Source organism: Gopherus evgoodei, chromosome 1, assembly GCF_007399415.2.
Source record: "Gopherus evgoodei ecotype Sinaloan lineage chromosome 1, rGopEvg1_v1.p, whole genome shotgun sequence".
In the NCBI taxonomy this organism is placed as follows: Eukaryota; Metazoa; Chordata; order Testudines; family Testudinidae; genus Gopherus; species Gopherus evgoodei.
Genome location: NC_044322.1, coordinates 165,262,641 through 165,284,832, shown reverse-complemented (window position 1 = coordinate 165,284,832; position 22,192 = coordinate 165,262,641).

Below are 22,192 nucleotides of genomic sequence, written 5' to 3'. Positions count from 1 at the left end.
AAAGTGATGTGCACAACAGACACTGTCATAGCAATGTACAGTAAAGTATGCTGGCAGTATTGAAAAACGCCAACTACTCGAAAATCTTGAGTCAGGCCCACAAAAATTGATTAACTTCAAAAAAGATTAAAAAGTCATTTTTTAATTTGCCTTCTGGTTTGAGCCTTTTGGCCATAAAATCTGCTGCTGTTGCTTGGATCCTCTGGTTTAAGCCTTTCTGATTTTTCTCGGCAACCGCCATGATTAGAAACACACTAGAAAGAAAGAAAGAAAGAAAGAAAGAAAGAAAGAAAGAAAGAAAGAAAGAAAGAAAGAAAGAAAGAAAGCTCATAATCACATGACACCAGCAGCCAGGGAGTTGAGAAAAATACAAGATGTCACAACACTCATTTCACACTCATTCACACATACACAAATTTGCAACACTGCATGGATTCAGAATATGGGGATCACATCCAGAGGTCAGGGAGTTGTGACTACCCTGTCTTTCTCAGGTTGTTAAATGGAAAGGAGAGCATGGTTCTTTTTTTTTTTTTTTTTTAATTAACTGGCACAGAGCTACCCTTTCACAACACTGCAAATATGGAAACCTTAGGGAACAACTTCAGAAGATATTTTTTTCCTCTTTATTCAAAAACAAAAGAACATCTTATCATAGGCCAACTGAACATGCTATTAAAACATTCTAAGTACATGTTGACTTCCAGTCTGTCTGAGCTATTTCTCAATATATGGGATTTTACAGAAACACTTAACAAAAAGTTTATCTTGCTAAAGTTCTGAGGTTACCTAATAATTACAGCATGTGCTTAACCAGTCCTGCAATGTATAGGCATCGTTTGCATGAACTGCTCTAAAACATACACTAAGCCCTGTAACATAGCAAAGATTGCTCTGCCACCTATTGGTCATGAACCTGAAAGTCTTTTTGATTATCACCACCTATGGCAATCCAAGATTCTAAATGGTGATTTCCACTTGTTTTCCCTCTTCTTCCTCAGACAGGATGGGGTGTTTTGTGAAAGCAAGTCCTATTTTTGTACCACCAGGAAGAAATAAGGCAGATATTACACTATACCTAACGATACAATTCATATATACTGTAACAATGCTTTTTAATGCAGAGTAAATCCAAGCTTAAAACAGCTACATTTTCTAATTAAAAACTAATTATATAGCCTTTTCATTCATAGATCTCAAAAGGACTTTACCAAGGGGATAAGTTTCATTATCCCCATTTTACAAATGAGGACTCTGAGGCATGGGCAATTGAAGTGACCTGCCCAAGGTCCCCCAGCCATCCAGTAGTTAAAGATAGAAACAGAATCCAGGGTTTCTGAGCCCCAGTCCAATGCTTTACTCATTGGGCCATGCATCAATGCACTTCTATATTCCCTTTCTAATGCACTCCATAATAGTTTTGAGGGTGAGAACTTCAGTTTAAATATTACAACAACATCTATTGTCCAGATTCACTAAGAAATGTCTGGCCTATAGCCTCACCTGGATTTCCCTTGATTCTTAGAGAGGAATTGTTGACCAGCTGTCATGGAAGAGTAGATTTTTAAATACACTTTCGTGGTGGTCAACCTTTTTGCTAAACAGCTTGACAGTTTGCAGAGCCAGGATTTGTGATCTTAACAGTCACTTGGTATGGAAGGCTGCAGACACTTTGTTTTAGTGAAAATATGTCAGCTCAGCTCAATCTATTATTACAATGGGGGTGACTAACTACAGAAGAGGTAGAATGCTAGATGCCATTATTCCCAATGTGCCCTTGTGGTTTCTGGAGTTCCCTTCCTTCTACTGCCTCTCACATTTCAACCCATTCCCTCCTCCTGATGCACTTCTTCCACAGAGATGACCACTGTTAACTGGTGCTTGAGGCACTCTGATAGATGGAGTCTGCTGGCTGGTCTGACGGATGAACTACAGTCACTTTTTGCAGGTCTTGAGATGAAAGCAAAGACCAATTTTGGACCTGGCACCCCATCTGCCTGTGAAGTCAGTTGTAGACGAATAATGTGCTGCTTTTAGCTTTATGCTTCACATCTCTCCCCTTGATTGCAGCAATCTGCAAGCTCTCAGAATCTTTTGGTCTGGAGGTGCCAGAGTTGCCACCATCACATCTTGTCATGGGCTAAGACAGGGTTAGTCAATGGGTGGACCACAGGCCAAATCCAGACCACCAGATGTTTTTGAATAAACTTCGAAATCTTTTTATTTATTATCTTTTTTTAAAATTATTTTTTCTGGAGTCTGGACCTTGACTTTACCTTGACCAAGGAATCTGGATCTTGAAAAAAAATTGACTACCCTTGGGCTAAGAGCTCCCAAACATTGAGGTCAACACAGCAAGATTGGTCATTGGCTCTGAGAATGTCTTTATAACATTTTCTTGGTCTGCCCCTAAAATGAGTTAGTCTGCAAATCTTCATTCTTCAGTATTCTACTGTCAGACATACCAACCACATGACTGCACCATCTCAGCTGTGCTCACCATAAAAGCTTCAATGCCTGTGATGTTGCAGCAGTCAAGGACCTCAGTGTTTGGAACCAAACCTTGCCTTTTAATTCCCATTATCGGCTGTAGACATTGTAGGTGGAATTGTCCAAGCGTTTTATGTGGTGTTGATAAGGAGTCCACGTATTTGCAGCCATACAGAAGTGTGGTGATGATGATGGTGCAGTAAACATCGAATTTTAATTCATTCCAGAGATGATGCTGAAGTTTTATGAATGCATTGCTGGCTGCACTGATGAGCTTCATAATGTTGTCAATCATCGCATCTCCTGAAATGGAACTGCCTAGGTAGAAAAATATATCAATGATCTTGAGTGGTACATTGTTGATGGACACACCTGGAGCAGTTACAGTATTTCCCGGTTGAGGCTGTACTGTGACTTCCATTTTCTTCAGGCTGACTGTTATGCCAGAATGTTTTGCTGCACACACAAAGCAGTCAGTAAGCAACTGAATGTCTGAGGTTATGGATGAATAAAGCACAGTGGACAGTAACTCATGAATAATTGTCTTCATGTTTTGTCTTCACATTCAGGATACCCTCATCCATATGGTACTGCATATAAATGCCACAATTATGTCTCCAAAACCATCTATTAGAACAGCTGCAAACATGATGCCAAGCAAGAACAAAGCCTTGTTTTTCTCCATTGATGACAACAAAGAGCTGAGAAGCAGCCTTAGTCAAGGACACACATCCACGTTCCTGCATATAAACTTTTAATAATATTGATAAACTTCTTAGGACAACCAAACTTTCAGAGGGCTGTCTACAGCTCATCTCAGGTTTACAGTGTCAAAGCCTTAGTAAGATAGACAAAAAGCTACATACAATTGTTGATTCTCCTCATGACATTTCTCATGAATTTACCGGAGTGCCGAGATCACACCTGAAGTACCACGCCCAGGACAGAAGCCACATTGGTTTCTAGGAAGTAACTTCTCTGCAAGCTGACCAGTTAACTGATTTAGCATGATTTGGATGAGTATCTTTCGTAGAGTTAAGTCAAGATGTGCAATTGCCTTTCCTTTTATAACCATGAATATTGATGGCATCTGTAAGTTCCTATGGCACGGTCTCCTGTTCCCAAAACCTTTAATAAAGAGTAGTGAGCTTCCTGGTCAGCTCATGGCCCCCCATATTTGAAGATTGTTGCGGGAATGTCATCTGGACCTGCTGCTTGACAACTTTCCATGTTTCAGATATGTTCAACAGAATGGGGGCTGCAGGAAGGGTGGCCAGCATGTCCCTCAGCCTGCGTTGCTTCCTGCAGCCCCTATTGGTCTGGAGCTGTGAACCATGGCCAGTGGGAGCCGCAATCGGCTGAACCTGCAGATGCGGCAGGTAAACAAACTGGTCCAGCCCGCCAGGGGCTTTCCCTGAACAAGCGGCAGCCCTAGTTTGAGAACCACTGCTATATCATGTTGTATTTAGGAAATTCTCTTCCAATGAGTACATTTCCCTTTCAAACCCACCAGCATTATCAGAAAGAGAGCGGACATTCTAGCATGCAACGTTCAGTGTTCTGTGTGTGATGTTGCTTTTTAACCATACAATCGAATGACCAGTTCGTCATAGCACACTAGCAAGCTCACAATGGAACGGGTGATGTTTAGGGATCCCATTCTCCCCCACTGAATATCAGTGCTCTCCCCAAAAAGGGCGTCTTTGTTGCTCAGCAGGGATACAGACACCAATGCCCCTCTGAGTCAATGGCAAATGACCACCAGTCTCACGCTGCCTGTGTGCAGGTTTGTGAGTAGAGACCCTGTCCCCATCACCACAGGGCTTTCAGAGAACAGAACAAGCAAAGAGATAACAAGGCATAAGAACTGTAGACCTGCACAAAGAATTATTTAAAGGAATACTAGGTTGTGCCTGACTAGTCACACTCTCATCCTTGTTGGCCATCTTGTCCACTAGTGTAGAAGGTGCAACAGGTGGGCTGACAAAAAGAGATGCAACACTCTGAGGTGCAAGCAAAACAAATCAAGACAATAGCATGCAGAACCCACTGAACACCAAAGTGACCACACCTAGGCACTGGACAATGCAGCAGTGCCGAAGCTTGTTTGCTAGAGCCACGGTAGATTGATGGAGCAGTGGCTTTCTGCTTCAAAGTCCATGGGTCATGACTTTCTAGCAGGTCAGACAGCCTCAGTTTGATACGGAGTATGCCTTCTCCAAGGCCAGCTATCTACCAGGGCTAAGGAGTCTGATCTACCCCAACAATGGACTGCTTTTTGTCTAGTCCCTGCTGTTTAACCTGGCTGCCTGGTGTGGCTTTACCAAAAGTTAAACTCCTGCCAGCACAGCTCTCAGGGTCTGATAATTCACAAGCTTTCCCACCACGTCAAGGTGCGGCACTCAGGGATGAGAATTACTGAAACATTAACAGCAATGTCTTTCTTAACTGTTAAGAAACAAATTGACTGCGCTGCTGTGATTCTCCACCATGATTTGTACTTAGTTGTTTCAGTTTGCCTTCTTGGAGTATCAGAACAATTTGCACTTCTTACCCAGAGAAGTGCAAAGTAAGTATAGGGAAACCAAGGCACAGAGTTTAACAACTTGCTCAAGGTCACAAGGTAAACCAGTGACAGAGTCAGAACTAGAGTCTACTACTTGCTCCTGGGCCTATCTCCCTAGCCTTTATTCCCCTCACTTCTATTGTCTCTTCCTCAAGGAGATTATAACATCTTATTTTATGGTATTATCTGTACATCACTGAGGACTCAAAAAGACAAAAATATTAGCCCCTTTTCCCTCCTCCCCAAAATTATCATCATCCAGCATAGGTCTATCCAAAACCCCCTGAAGGCAGTGAAAATCTTTCCATTGACTTTGATGGGTTTGGGATCAGGCCCTATGCTTAAATATAGCTCTTCTAGAAATTAGTTAACTGTTTATTTTTCTGATGTGGGGACAATAAGAGGAGCCTGGATTTTCATTAATCATTTTCCCATCCTTTGGGGGCAAGCCTCATATTTAGAGAGTTAGGGTGAATACTTCTTTGTCATTAAGCTAGATTCTCATCAGTCTGGTCTCTGAATCTGGTAAACAAGCCCATAGGAGCCGGAATGAAGTATTTCTCCAGTTCCTCACATCCTCCTTAATCAATGGACTAACCCAGAGAGGCAGTACAAAATGGTGGTGTTCTCTGATTGCAACAGGACTGGTAATAATTTGAGGACCTCCAAAGAGGAATCCTGAGAGTGATGGTTTCTATGTCTGTACAACACCTAGCACAATGGAGGCCTCAGTGCTACAGTAAGATAAACAATAGTTTAGGAACTAATTCATCCAACTGAAATTCTCAAATAAATTAAGATTGTTTTTGTAACAGGGTGGTCTTTCCACTGGGCACCATCTTGTGGCCAGGCATAGCATAAGAGCTCTCTCTCTCTCCATCTTCACCCTCTGTGAACAGCTGCTCTTCTATTGACTCAGCGCTCCAGCCAGGTCATGATTTAAGTTCACCCCTTCCCTGGTAATACTGTCCAGGCTCAAAGGAACAAAAAACTCTGCCCTTTCCAGAATCACCCCTCTCCCACCTCATCACCCCTCCCCTGGGCTCTGCAGACTCCCTTCTCACTCTGACACAAAGCACAGCCTTCTGTCTGGAGGCTCAGCTCCTCCTGAGTAACTGATCCTCAGGGTTTCTTCCCTGGAGCCAGTCTTCTCCCAGGCCAGCTTTAGAGGTGTGTATCCCCAACTTCCCTCTCCCTTTATGGGCAGTCTCAGGATACAAGCTCCCTCTCACAGGCCCTTCTATTGTTCTTTTCACCTTTAGACTGGGACTGCTTCCAAAGCCCAGCACCTCCTTCAGAACTTAATTCAATTGTCAGAGCCCTCACCCAGTCTAGCCCTTCTCTCGGAGTTCACTGGCCAGTGATTTCCCTTCCTAAAGGGCCCAGCTTTCCTGACCCTTTTCCAGAGCTCCTTCTCAGGAGAGGATCCCACACCCTACTTTCCATTTCCACCTCTCTAGCATAAAGCCCTACTCTTATAGTAGCCACACAGCTGGATCTCATCCCAAATTTGTCCTGGCCACAACTCCAGTTATAACTGGATGCACTTATTGAGCTCTCCTGAAGCCCTTCAGTGCAAGTGTATGGTGTAAACACCCCATCACAATTTCATATTCCAGAGCATTCTCTGCAAAAACAACCATTTTCTTGCTGTTTTTTAGGCTGGGCAAATCTCATATTCAACTTACGGAATAAAAGATTTCAAAGCCTGGATGGAAAATTCTCCCATTTTACTTTTACAAGTTTCTTAAACTTCACATATAAGGCTTAAATTTATAAATGTTGCTTTATTCTATTTGGTATTGTCAACTTTGAGATCAGTACCTTGCTATAATAGGATAAAAGTCTTTTTGTTCCTTCCTTTTTGCAAGTGTACGTAAGCATGTAAAAGCATTTCAGAGTGAAATAAGGTGAACTATGCTTTACTACAAGATCTTATGGCCCCCCGTTCAACTTTGTACAGTAAGTACTTCAATTTGATTCTGCAATAGGAGAAAGTGATTTCTGCTTTATTCCTTAACGAATGTTAGCAGTATATTATCTTATGGGAGTTGATGTTAGTTAGCTTTGGATGAGGCCTTTAGTGCATGCAACTTTTGATACTGCACAAAAATTCAGCAAGCTTCCAAAAGCATCAGCTCTTGCCTGTACTATGTTCAGTTCACAGTAATCTCCATTTAGTGCCTCATTGACATAAAAAAGGTTTTAAAGGAAACAATGGAGCAAAAGTGGTTTTACCTTAAAATTCAGACAAGAGATAAGTGTTTTTAATATCCCTATAAACATGAAGTCATTAAATGCACTTTAGCAATCACTGTACTGTACAGTATACGGACTGAATACCTGACCGATGTCACCCAAGACTACCTCTCTAAGCACTCTGTACTGCACTAATTGATCTCTTAATTGGCTCAGTCAACACAGCAGTCTCCATCACACAACAAGCACTAATTGCTACAAGCTTGCTTTTGAAATGTTAAGTACTTTGATGACAAGGCATATGTATATGCTTGAATTGAATGTACAATATATGCTGGCAGAATGCAGGTTTGTGTCTTCTTTACATGAAAAGGTAGGATATATTAATATTCACAGACATTCTTGTGGGTAGACAGACAGATAAGGATGCTGCTGCTTTACTTTAACAATGGCATAGTTCTTAGCTAAAAATCAAAGCATTGTACAAAATCCAAAAAGTCATTAAAGAGGAAATAAGCAATCATTTCAATTCACTTTTAGATAGAAAGTTACAAACAAATAGGAAGCTTTTTTTCATAAATCTTTCTCTATAAAAGTTATCCTCAAACCAACCAAATGACTGTTTGGCTGCTGCATGACCCAGTTTAGAACACAATGAGCCAAAAAGAGACAATGTAGAATCACTTAGTCCTCGTAATGTACCTGGAGACTGGATAATCATTTAAGTGGGGGCAGTTTTATGTGGTGTCTCAGCTCTGACAGATCTTGATATTAACAGGATGGAATTTATTATGCCCCTCAGGGCAAGATGCATTACCTCAGTAGGTGGATCAGTGGCAACTAGTCTGACAGAGTGCCTCCAAGGGCTTGCCTATGCAAGCTAGTTGCATCCCTTTAACTTAAGGTGTGATTTTTAAACCAATGTAGTTCAACTGGTGCCAAAAGCTGTACAGACACTCTTATTTCAGTTTAGCTTAAGTTGAACTGATTTAAGCTATGCCAACATATGCCATTCTTAAATCACAGTAAGAAGGTCCACAAACTTTGGCATAAGATTTAGGTACAACTTCTGAATCAACACCTAACTGATCCCCAGCTGGCTCCAGTTTGGTGTTGAGACAGACTTGGATACTAGTATTATAGGCTCATCAGCCAACTGTGGCAAATTCAGATCTGGCACAAGCAAAGACAGTTATAACTTCACTGGAGGTTGGTTAGAGCTGGTCAGAACGTGGAATTTTGTCAGACTAGGCTGATTTGTAAAGGAAGAAGTATTTTGTATAGATGTAGTGGTTTCAAAAAAGTTTTCACTAGGAAGATTTGAGAGAAACTCTTTAGTGTGGGAAACCTGGGTTCAAATCCTTTGTCTTCCTAATTGAGGATGATCTGGGATGAAAACCTACACAGACTCAGGTATCACAAGGGCTTGAACTGGTTTCTCCCATATCTCAAATCAGGGCTCTACCCTCAGGTTATAGACATACACCCCACCTGTCCCTAATGAAAAAGCTTAGGTTTCAATCCAGAAATAGGCTGACAATTCCATTTTTGCAAAAATATTCAAAAGGTTTTGTTTTCACTCCAGCGCAGAATGAAAACAAAAATGTTGAAACTTCAAGTCGGGGCTATCAGAATTGTTGTCTTTCAATTCTAAGGTTAGGATCAATGCAACTTAATCTGTTTAAATCAGGGCTAACCCTGGACTGCAGTGCATAAAATTGCCCCCTTTTAGAACAGTATTTTATTCAGAGAAAATTCATTTTTAAATGATTATTGTGTTCCTGACTTTAACTGATCCCAAGCAGGAGCAGACTGCTAAGTCAGGTTCTGGAGATACAGGCTCAAGTCCTAGATGCATTTGTTTTGTCTCTTACTTTACACAAAATATGTATTTTAATACAAAATAAGATAATGGATCTGAAGAAAATACTGAAAGTGTTAAGAGGCACTTTAATACTTTTGTCTGCTGAAGTGACCATGATGAATTAAATATACAGCTGTAAATAATGTTAATAAGAATCACTAGGACCAGTGTTAGACTCCCTAAAATCTTGGACTAAGATGTGGCAGATAAGATAATGCATATTACTTATGAAAGCAGAGGTCCAACTCTTCTTGTTGAGAGCTAAACATATCAATCTCCCATATGTTGGTATTCTTAAAAAGATACCTTTAAGCATCTAGTTCTATGACATCTCATCTAAGTTATCTGTATTCATAAAGGGATGATTAAATCATGTGAGCGAAGAAATCCATTTAAAATAAGACTTGAGAACCAATTACAGAACGTGGGCTTACTCATTATGGCTCTACCTCAGCAAAGCACTTAAGCATGTGCTTACGACTGTGCTTAAGAGCTTTTCTGATTCAGGGCCTAAAAGCCTGATTCTGCACCCATATATAGGGGAAGGGATAGCTCAGTGGTTTGAGCATTGGTCTGCTAAACTCAAAGTTGTGAGTTCAATCTTTCAGGGGGCAATTTGGGAATTGCTCCTGCTTTGAGCAGGGGGTTGGACTAGATGATCTACTGAAGTCCCTTCCAACCCTAATAATCTATTATTCTAACTCAATATGAGCATGTGTTATTAACAGGAGCAGGACCAAATGCTACAAGGACCTCTTCAGTACTAAATATTTTAAGTTACCACAGAAGAAACCACACATATGAGAAAGAGAGAGAAAAAGAAACTAATGTGGTACAAATTTGAGTGAGAGTTCTCTGTGTATACCAGAGCTAGCCACAACAAGAACCAGACTGATACTGTCCTGCAGTAAAGGTTTGTGAGTATCAAAAGCTAGCCTTTGCAAACTAGCTAGTGAGATTAATAAAGCTTCTTTCTTTAGGTTAACATTTGTATTAGTGGGCTTTTTTTAGTGCCATTTGTGAGGGTTTTAGGACAAGTTACCCTGTCAATCATTGAAGGATTACTGGGGTGTAAAGTTGTTTGCTTTGAATAAACAAGATCATTCAGGAAAGAGAAAACTCTCCCTCTCGCTCACTCTCTCAGAAGAATCCAAGCTTCTTAAACGGGCTGGTTTTGACAAAACAAAACTTGCAAGCAAATGCTGCACTAACTCATGAAAGGATAAAGTGAGGCATGTTAAACTATGCACAGATATCTGAATCTTAGGAAGCTTTTCAGTGGTCCTGATGTGAAAGCTGATGCTTAAATGACAAAATGATCTCCCCTTCTCACTGTCATTCAGAAGTTGTCATTCCAAATATAACTGGAAATGGCCATGTCCTGAAGAAGGTGAAATCCCACACCACATCACATTTATAACACACTTAAGAGCATCTTCAAAATAAGCTTCAGGTACCTTCTTACAAAGGCTTTGTCTCACCCCCAGCAATGGATAGCTTGTTGTTGTGCTGCCCTAGGGCAGATCAGTTCGACCAGACCTGCATCCCAGCGCTGGAGAGATGAAGCCAAGACTCTGCTCATTCACTGTCTCACCCACTGCCTCCAATATGCTGAGGGGAGGATATGGCAGCTCTGCAGATACCATCCCCCGATCACCCCCTGCACTGCTACCCAGGATATGGTGGAGCACATAGGGGGTTTCTTACAACTACAGCTGTCCAGAAAACAACAATTCCATTTCAGGCCATTATTGATGTTTCAAAATATTTTCATTCTGCATTTTGCTCCAATGCAGAACTGAAAAAAAACCTTTAGAACACCCTACTGATGTGTGTCAAAATGTCCATTTTCAGGTTGAAACCTGAGCATTTCAATCCAGAGACTCTTGTGTCACATTGGATATCCCAGTAGTTAGATGACTGGCATCAGATCTGGGGAAACCCAGGGTCAAGTCCCTGCTCTGTTTGATTCAGCGTGGGGTTTTTCATCCTATGTCCTAACTACCAGCCAGAGAGCATGCACACAGCTCCAGTGGAGATTTAGAGTCACAATTCCTCCTCTTCCTTCTTGTTGCTCTAGATGGGAAATTTGCTATAAGCTTTCACTGGGTTTGGCACATGCTCCCCCTCCTGCCATTGCACTAGCCTAGCTCTGCTTGGTGGCATGCCACGTCCCCCACCCACCTGCTCATGGATGGGGGAGCATTCATATGTGCAGCACCCGCTCTCTTCTACACCCCCAATCTTGGGTGCCCTGATGCAGCTGCACAGGGGGGCAAAGAGGTCTTACTCCCCTGTACAGCCATGTTAGGGCCAGTTCAAATCTGGCCCCATATTTGGAATAACCAAATGACTAAAATTAAAAGTTTCCAGGATTTTTGCAAGTTTAGAAAATGGCAGATAGGAGAAAGGGGTTAAATGTACCAAATATAGAGTCATAGAAATATAGGGCAGGAAGGCACTGAGGCAGGACCAGGTATACCATCCTAAACCATCCCTAACAGGACATTGGACTCTCTCCAATTTGTCCACACCTTTCTTGAAGTGCAAGCAGGAGAGAGATCACTTGATCATTACCTGTTAGGTTCACTCCGTCTGGGGCACCTGACATTGGCCACTGTCGGTAGACAGGATACTGAGCTGGATGGACCTTTGGTCTGATCCAGTACGGCTGTTCTTATGTGGCACCCAGAACTGGATACAATACTTCAGCTGTTATAATCTTATATATATGGATTCTGGGGGCAGGGAGGAGTTACAGCATAGTATGAAGATGGAATAGCAGTTAACGAGCAATCATGGGGAAGTTGATGCTTATCTAGAAGATACCTTGGAGAATGTACTAAAAACCTTGAAATCCTAGAACAAACATCACACACAAAACCAACCAGGTCAAGAAAAAGTGATCACATGCGCATGTAAGTGTTTGGAATAACTTTAATTAAAAATCGGTTTAAACGTTAATTCTGGAAGGTGGATACAATAAAAGGATGGTACAAAGCTCAGGTTTCTTCCAGTATGAGAAATCTCTATCCATACAGCACTCAGGGATACTAATATCCTGCTTAAACACTTGTATCATCAATATTGGGAATATTAGTTTAATAGCACAGAAATGAGTTTGGAAAGATAGTTAATTTTGGCCTTGCTTTCCAAATGAGGTAACTAGTCTTGGTCGGGTTCATTGCCCCTTGAATCAGGTCTTCACGCTCCTATTCTTCGTAATCAACCTAAAACACACACAAGGTTGAAAAGACGGTGCTACCAGGAATAGCTGAGGCACCATGTAGCCTATCTCTGATTCTCAGCATGGCTTGTCCTCTTTTCTGTTTGTTCTTTTCAATCAAGATATCTTTGTATCTGTCTAAAGAAGATATGAACTTGGGTTTATTTTAGCAAATGGCCTCTCCTATTCTATTTGTCTCAGGCATCTGCTGGGAATGAGAAATTAAAGTTTCACAGTTGGTGAAGGGGAAAAAAATAGCAGCAGAAACCATGCCTCTCACCGGTGTGATTTAGATAAAAATGTATATTTCCTTTGTGTGTAAGTTGCTGTCATCCTGCTTTCTCTAGACAGATTTTGAGCCTCACAGAGGTCCAGATCCTCAGCTTGTGTCAATCAGCTTAACGCGGTTATCCTCAGAGGTTTCATTGACTTCTGTGGAGCTAGGCTGATTGACACCAGCTGAGGATCTAGCTCAGAGGACATTATGCAGGATATGGTGAATTCCTTAACTAATGCTTTCTTGTCAGCTCTGCCCCTCTCACTAAAAACCCCATGGGAGGGGAAGAGGAAAACTCTGACCATCCTTGCAAGATGTGTTCCACAGATTATTCCTCCAGGTGTTCAACGTTTGCCCCATGCATAATAAGAACACGTTCAAGCTCCCAAATCCTTCCAGAGGAGGAAGACTATGCACCATTGAGGAGACTCCACAAAGAAGTTAATGCAGCTTCAGCTTCCTCATGGGGAGGGTAGGGAAAGATATGCACCCTCACCTCTCCCCAGTTTGCTCACACACATCCTGGACAGTACAGAGGAATCTACCCAGGGATGGCTCCCTCATAGGAATAGGGAGACTGCATGCAGATCTAGAGGCTTCTTTCCAGCCCCTTATTTAGCTATTATTTTTACTTTAAAGTTCTTGCTATGGTATTTATATGGCCCTATAAATGCACATCCTCTGGGGCAGATCTTCCACTGGTATTTACATTTGACTAGCACTTTTAATTGCATTGCCTGGCAAAGGCATTGGGAAAGGGGTACTATGTCAAGGAGTGACTTCTTGAATGGTTCCAAAGCAGAAAAGTGGTTTCCTTATGTTCAGCTATTTCCATCTGAGCTGTGCCGCTTATGACCATGTGGACAACATGATGCTTATCAAAGCAAGTTTTATCTACATCAGAGGTTCACAAACTTGGTTCGCGGCTTATTCAGGGTAAGCCCCTGGTGGGCCGCAAGATGCTTTGTTTACCTGGGTGTCCATAGGTATGGCCACTTGTAGCTCCCAGTGGCCATGGTTCGCCATTCCCAGCCAATAGGAGCTTTGGGAAGTGGTGCGGGCCAGGCATGGATGCTCAGGTAAACAACTCGTCTTGTGGCCCTCCAGGGGCTTACCCGAAACAAGCCATGAATCATGTTTAGGAACCCCTGATCTAAAGGGATTTTTGTTGGGTAAGTTCTATAGAAATCCTCAGGCACTGACAACTATGGTATTTTACTTGCTCAGTAAAATGAAGGGTAAATGTGTATGTATTGGCTTTTGTTTTATTAATCTGTATTTCCCAGTAGCACAGAGATGAACTAAAAATCATAGTCATCTATCCACCGTCCCTGCTCCAGGAGTTTTGGGCTTCCGATAAAATGAGACCTAGGTTTGAACAACTACTGATTTTGGTTTGTCAAAATCAACTTGAGCACAGTTGTTTTACAGAAGCACTTTTGGTTTTGCCCATATTTATTTATGATAAGAACAATGTGCTCAAACGGCCTCCTCCCCAAACACTGACTTTCAGGAAAATTGAAAACCAGGCTAGCTCCATCCCTGGTTGGGGATTTGCTTTTGCCAAAGCAGGACAACCAATGAGGTTTTGCAAAAAAAAACAACTCCACTCACTAGTTTTGCCCACTAAAAAAGGACTCCCCCTGAAAAAGGAAGCCAATGCTCCCCGGGTTCAATCTGGCAATAAATTGCTACTCTTGTCTCTAATCTGTTGCAATTTTGGTTTTGTTTTCAAGATTCCCATTTCCCCCTGATGCTGAAATGACAGTGACTGAGTTAAGATCTTGCTACTCTCTGTGCTAATATTGCAGTTAGCAATAATCTGATCAAGACTGAGGTTCCTGAATGCTCACCCTTTCATCCTGGCAGTTTAGTTAGTCCCACAAAGCGACAGCTTCTTCATTTGGTCATTTTATTCTCTGATCAGGAAAGGGTGAAACTCCATACATGCTATTAACACAAGTCTTAAAACACTAAAGGCCCAGCCCGCAAACCTTGTTTTCTCACTAGTAGCCCAAACTCATGGGAGTAGTCCCAGGGAAGTCAGAGGCAATCCTGTACACATAAAGACTAATAATATGAACAAGGGTTGTACAATCAGGTCCAAACACTTTGGTTTTTTAACCATATTTCCAAAACCCTAAATATTTGAAAGAAACAATGGTCTCTGCAAGATACTTCATTAATATTAATTCAATCCCTGAACTATCCTCATATCCAGCCCTGGGAGAAACACTGCTTAGCAGTGTCAGTGTCAGATAAATATGCAGGTGAGGTGAGCAGGATTTGTTCTGTTTTCTTTTTTCTGGACCTGATTTTCATCTCCCTCACAGCGATGTGAATCAGCAGTAACTCCATTTAAGTCAAGGAACTATGCAAGGGTAAAGCTAGTGTGAAGTCAGAATCAGGCCCTCTGTATCTTTAGATAAAACTAGTTAATTAATTTTGCTTAGAACGTGGCACCAATGCACACTTATGTTGTGATTCAGAGCTATTAACCCCAGATAACAAGTGAAAGAATTATATACTTGTCCTACAAAAATAATAACTAAGCAAAAGTATCTATCTGCAGGTTCTTGAATCATACGTATGGTTTGATCAAGTAAGCACCCACAAGCTCTTCTTAAGAAGGTTGTTCGAAAAATCTACTCATTTCTCTTATTGCTCTAAAGACTATTAACATCTGTTCTTGGGACAAGTCTGTAATAACTACAAAAATAATAAGTGCAATATATTTGGCAATGGGAGATAGCACCCTCACTAAGCAAGAAGGCAGGATAGTAACCAAATTTTAAAAAAAACTGAATTACAATGGTAGAACAAGGCTACAGATGAAAACTTTTGTTGGAATCTCCCTCCTCCTTCTCCAAGACAGAAAGATAGGCACTGCTGGATCACACCAGTACAGGCTAGTCCAATTGCCTGGCTCTGACAGAACCAGCTGCTTCAGAGGAAGGGGCAAGATACAATTCAGTAGGCAATTATGAGATCGTCTGCCCACAGGGAAAGTTTCTTCCTAATCCCTATTAGTTAGACCGTGGCCTAAACCCTGAAACATGAAAGTTTATGGGGGACACAAATGGAATCCAAATTCAAACCACTCCTGGATTTGTTTTGCTTTTCAAACATCAAAAGCTAAGGTGTTACAAAACCAAACCACCTCAAATTACTCTGTACAGAGAGAGATGGGGGAAGGAAATGTAATATTCTATCTAACCCACAACCCTCAAAACTCCAGTGGTTCAAATAAAATGGAACCTGAATCCGAACTAGCACAGCCTTGCAAACCGGCCCATACATATTGATAATACTCCCTTAAGAGAGCAGCTTGCGGGTAACAACATATCTGTGGTATGCACACTACATCAGGTTTCCCTACAGCAAAGCCTTGGAGATTTGGGCAATTGGAAGGGCTATATATGACCCAAACATTAGCTAATTTCAAAGAGTACAGCATGAAATATGGTCTATGAATTCCAATAAGCATTGTCTCTGAAGATGACTTCTCAGAATTGAGGAACTCTTTATGGGTATTTTAGCAGAGATGATGCTTGTAAGTAATCTCATTCTAAAGCAGTTCATTTTCAAGAATACACTTACATCACTAATTGTTTCCCACAGAAAGTGGTGTTTAATGCAGCAACATCCTCTCATTTTTCCTCTCCTTTCTCACCCCGCCTCACTCCAGGGCTTCTATCCTTTCCCTACACAAGAGCCATCTTGTTTGATGTTAAGATTCAGAAATTCATTTCAGTCACTGCCACAAACTGCTATGTCTCACAGACCCAAGAAATAAATTTTCTAACAAATAACTGATCAGACGAATTTTACCTTTCTGCTTGTGAATTGTGTGTGAACACAGGGTGATTATTCTCAAATATATTTGCTATTCAATGTTCTTTGCAAAATAATTTTCTATACCAAATCCTGGAGCCAGATTCTGATCTGACACCAATTTTACAGCACTGATTTCAGCAGAGTTATTTCATATTGACATTGGAGTGAGGTGAGACTGAAGGCCTTGCTCTGAAGATTGCTTAGAGAAGGAGGCTGTTTTGCAGCCTTGGATATAGGTTGTCAGGATTCTATTCCTGACCAGCCACAGACTGTCTTGTGACCTTGGGAAAAATCATTTGAGCTGAGATTTTCAAAGCTGCCATGAGGAAATGAGTATCCAGAGCCCACAGGCAACTTTGAAAACTTCAGCCTTTATTCATTATTATTTATTACCTGCTTTGGGATAGCACCTAGGGACTGCAGCCAGGGATCAGGGCCCTATTGTGCTAGGAATTGTGCAAACAGAACAAAAGGTTGGTTCTTGCCCCAGAGAGCGTACAGTCTAAATGTAAGTGGAGAGACCAGGGAGCACAAGGAAACAGTGCAACCGGAGGGTGTGTAGGTGAAACATTCAATCTGCATTGGTTAGTTTTGATTGGGGTCACACACAGTACATTTCCATTCCTGGAATGGCCGGTTTGACTCAGGCATCCAGCATGAATACTCAAGGTTACAAATTTAAAATTCACTTTTACTGATATTCACTTAATATTCACTGTTTCTGTAAGCACTCCTGCCAGTAAACTGGTTTGCTTCCTGATAAGCCATCTAGCAAACAAGAGCAGCAAGAGCACAGCAGAAGTCAATTCATTTAAAAAATTCAGATGACTATACACTGGAAAATTATTATTTCATCTGTCAAGTTCACACAGGTGGCCATTCCGTAACAGCCATGGATAATGGTAGAGATGTGATGGGTTTCAAATAATGAGAGTTTTGCCCTTGATTTCAACAGAAACAAGATTGGGCCCCCAGTCTACAAAATTTGAAGTACCTCTCCAAACTTCAAGAAAGAGCTTCAGGTCACTTAAAACCTCTAAAAATGTCGTGCCAAAGTATCTGGGATCATGTGGTTAAAAGCCTGTTTTCAGAAAGCAGCCTGCCTTTGTGTGTGTGCACCCTTCAAGCACTAACACCTGTGTATGTACACTTGCTAGATTTGACACCTGCAAGAACAGTTGATAGAAATGACATTCACCAAGCCCACTTAAGCAGGCGTTAATGCTTGAAAAGTGCATAGGAAACCTTTACACTCAACTCATGTCAGCACAAAAAGAAGTCCTGGGCTTTTTTAAAGTTGAGGACTAGAGGTCAATGGCACAGATCTCCTCAGCTGTTACAAATCAGCATTAGCTCCATTTAAGTCAATGGAATTTTTATATAAGCTGTGGATTCTGGCCCACTCTATTTCATATTAACATTTATCACTGGGAAATTCCAACTCCCTTCCAAGGGAGGGTAATATTAACTATTTCTAGACTGTCTTATAAGGAAGGATCCTAAAATTCCTGTGCAGAAAATTAAGTGTTGCCAACTCTCATGACTTTATCATGTTTCTCATACTGTTTGATGTTATTCTTAAAGTCCCAGCTCCTGGAGTCAAGTAATTATGTAAAATTCTCACTTTTGTTTTTTACGTTCTTAGTGTTCATGACTGCTAAGAAGGGTCATGTTTTCAAGCTGAAGGGTACCCGCAAGACTCTGAGAAGGCAAATAAAACAAAAACATTAATAACAATTGATTTTTAAGTATTATGATTTTTGTGAGGCTCGAATCAGTTGTTGAATGATTGGGACTGGCAACGTGAACATTGGAAGAACAGCTAATTCAGAGGCATTTGGTAATCTCAAGAAAAACATAATTTATATACTTCATTTCCTCAAACTCCCTCCTAAAGCTAAAAATTCACCAATTAATGCTTTGTCAGCAAATTTCTCTTGCCCTTCTTTCCTCCTTTCTCTTCAGACAGTTGCTTCCTCTTCCCTGCCTGCTCTGCCTCTGACACCGAAGCCACATCAGATACTGAGAAAGATAAACAGGCATTCAGCCTCTCTCTGTCAGTATACTCAGAGCTGTGCTGCATGTGAGCAGCAGCCACTATGGACAGTTGCAGCAGGACAGATAAATTTTAAACCATCCTGTTTCATTTCAGCTGAAAGAATGCTGTTGCTCTTAAGTGATCTGATATGGCAAAACAAGGGTTCTGTCTGTAATGGCTAACCACGAGTTCCATTTTCTTTAGCTTTGTGCACAAGCTTAAAACCTTGAACATTTTGGCATCAAATGGTTTTAGTAATAGGTCTTTGATTTCCAGCTGTCTTAGGCTTTCCATAGGATACTGAAGTTTCCTCCATGCCCTTTTTAAATAGGATACATGATATAGCAACTAAGGGCTCACATGCAAAAAAAAAAAAAAAAAAAAAAAAACTGCATGAATTCAGTCCTACAAGGGAGATGAGTGGAAACATTTAGACAGCCTCGTGGAAGCTAAAAAAATAAAAGGCCTATCAGCTTTCCGAAGATATTAGGCCCAACTGGTGGAACTCTAGTCATAATAGAAGAGGCAGCATTATAGCAGTTCAGGGCCAATTGCTGCAGCACAGGAAAGGGACTTAAGCAATGATACCTATACTGGTAACAGGCCAGAAAACCTCTGGTTTTACTGTTCTGGGATAATTGGCTCTTCAGAATTCCACAGCTCTGAGATAGTTCAGTTGGATGCACCGTACATCCAGGGAAATTGAACTGATAGCACATGAGGAAGTGTGAAGTGAAATAGGAAATAGCAGATAGGGTGAAGTAATGCATGCAATCACGAACAATATACTGATCATTATATTTTACATCTTCCACTTGAGTGCCTCAAAGTGTCCATTGTGACATAGCTAAGCATTATTAACCATCCCATTTTACACATGGGGACACTGAGGAGCAGGGAGGCATAAGTCTGAATTTAAAAATGAATCCTGTGGAAAATCTTCTCCCAACTCTCCTCTTAGGGCTTATCTGCACCTATGGTGGTACAGCTGCACTGCTGTAGTGCTTAGTGAAGCCATTACCTACACCGATGGGAGAGCTTCTCCTGTCAGCATAGATACTCCACCTCCCCAAGAGGCAGCAGCTATGTCAACAGGAGAAGCCCTCCCATTGACACAGAGCTGCCTACAGCTGGGCTTAGGTCAGTATAACTATGTCACTCAGGGTATGTCTACGCTACCGGAGGGCAGCAATCGATTCAGCAGGGGACGATGTATCGCGTCTCGACTAGACACGATATATCAACCCTCGAGCACTCTCCCATTAACTCCTGTACTACTCCGCCATGAGAGACGCAGGCAGTCGACAGGGGAGCAGCAGCTGCCGATTCACTGCAGTGAGTAGGTCTAAGTACGTCAACTTCAGCTATGTTATTAAAGTAGCTGAAGTTGCGTAACTTAGATTGAGCCCCCTTTGTCCCCCCAGTGTAGACCAGGCCTCAGTGATGTGGAAAATCTGGTAACACTCCTGAGCGACATAGTTATATGGGCATAAATTTGTAGTGTAGATCACAGTTTATTGTCAGCCTGTGGAGGTAGGCTTCGCCTCATCACTGACACTTAGGGTTAGAATTGTATTTTTCCCTGGTCACCTAATTAACCACTTTAAGCAACAAGCACAAAAAAAATAGTCCAACCCAAGGTCAGTCAGGCAACCCGTCCCTGACTTCAAGGGGATTGCCCAGAGTATTTCACAGGTGGAGGAATAGTTGTCTGTTGCAGCTGATGTTAATAATCTCCCTCTCCAAGACACTCAGTGCTAATGCCAAAACCATTAATCTCACTTTTGCCATCCCTCGATTTGGAGCCACTATCAAATTCTCCATCCTTCTCTCCATTTGAGGGAGATTGTTTTGACTGGAATTAGATGGGCACATCTAATGGTACTGCCCGCTCCCAGTTCTTCAGTTCTTGTAAATTCTGCCAGCGCTCTAGGATCTTAGTCTTAGCAGCTCAATCAGCAGTAGAGGAGAAGAAAATATGTTTCTGATGTCACAGCACTCATTGGTTCTGCTCTCTGGTGTGCACAGTGTCTGAGGGTACGTCTACACTATGGGATTATTCCGATTTTACATAAACTGGTTTTATAAAACAGATTGTATAAAGTTGAGTGCACGCGGCCACACTAAGCACATTAATTCGGCAGTGTGCGTCCATGTACTGAGGCTAGCCTCGATTTCTGGAGCGTTGCACTGTGAGTAGCTATTCCATAGCTATCCCATAGTTCCCACAGTCTCCCCCGCCCATTGGAATTCTGGGTTGAGATCCCAGTGGCTGATGTGGCAAAAATCAATGTTGTGGGTGGTTCTGGGTAAATGTCGTCAGTCATTCCTTCCTCGGGGAAAGCAACGGCAGGCAATCATTTCGAGCCCTTTTCCCCTGGATTGCCCTGGCAGACGCCATAGCACGGCAACCATGGAGCCTGTTCAGCTTTTTTTTACTGTCACCGTATATGTACTGGATGCCGCTGACAGAGGTGATACTGCAGCGCTACACAGCAGCATTCATTTGCCTTTGCATGACAGCAGAGATGGTTACTAGTTGTTCTGTCATAGATGCCCCTGGCTGAGGTTGGCAGGGGGCGCAAAGACAAAAATGGAAATGACTCCCCGAGTCAATCCCTCCTTTATAGTATCTAAAAATAGAGTCAGTCCTGCTTAGAATATGGGGCAAGTGTACTAGAGAACCAGTGTATCAGAGAACCAGAGAGCACAGCTGCTCTGTGTCAGATCCTGCAGAAATGATGAGCTGCATGCCATTCACGGGGGGTGCCCCTGCAACAACCCCACCTTTTGCTTCCCTTCTTCCTCAACCTTGCTGGGCTACTGTGGCAGTGTCCCCCACATTTGTGTGATGAAGTAATAAGAATTCAGGAATAAGAAACATTGACTTGTTAGTGAGATAAAATGAGGGGGAGGAAGCCTCCAGCTGCTATTAGTCCAGGCAGGACATTAAGCAGTGTGGGGGAGAGAAGCCCAGCATCCCGCTGCTATGACAGTCCAGGCAGGACAGAATCTTTTCTTTATACATGAAAGGGAAGGGGCTGATGGAGCTCAGCCCCCAGTTGCTATGATGAAGACGGTTACCAGCCGTTCTGTCCCATCTACTGGGAATGACCGGGAATCATTCCTATTTTTACCCAGGCGCCCCCGGCCGGCCTCACCTGAGGCCAGCCAGGAGCACTCAGCAGATAGCAAGCATATTGTACCATCTGCCACCGGGGAGGGAAGAGGAGCGGATACTGCTCTTCACTGCCGCAGCATCGCGTCTACCAGCAGCATTCAGTAGACATAGGGTGACATTGAAAGAAGTCAAGAAATGATTTTTTTCCCTTTTCTTTCACGGGGGGGGAGGGGGTAAATTGACGAGCTATACCCTGAACCACCCCGGACAATGTGTTGGACCCTACAGGCATTGGGAGCTCAGCCAAGAATGCAAATGCTTTTCGAAGATTGCTGGGGACTGTGGGATAGCTGGAGTCCTCAGTACCCCCTCCCTCCCTCCATGAGCGTCCATTTGATTCTTTGGCTTTGCGTTACACTTGTCACGCAGCACTGTGCTGTGGACTCTGTATCATAGCCTGGAGATTTTTTTCAAATGCTTTGGCATTTCGTCTTCTGTAACGGAGCTCTGATAGAACAGATTTATCTCCCCATACAGTGATCAGATCCAGTATCTCCCGTACGGTCCATGCTGG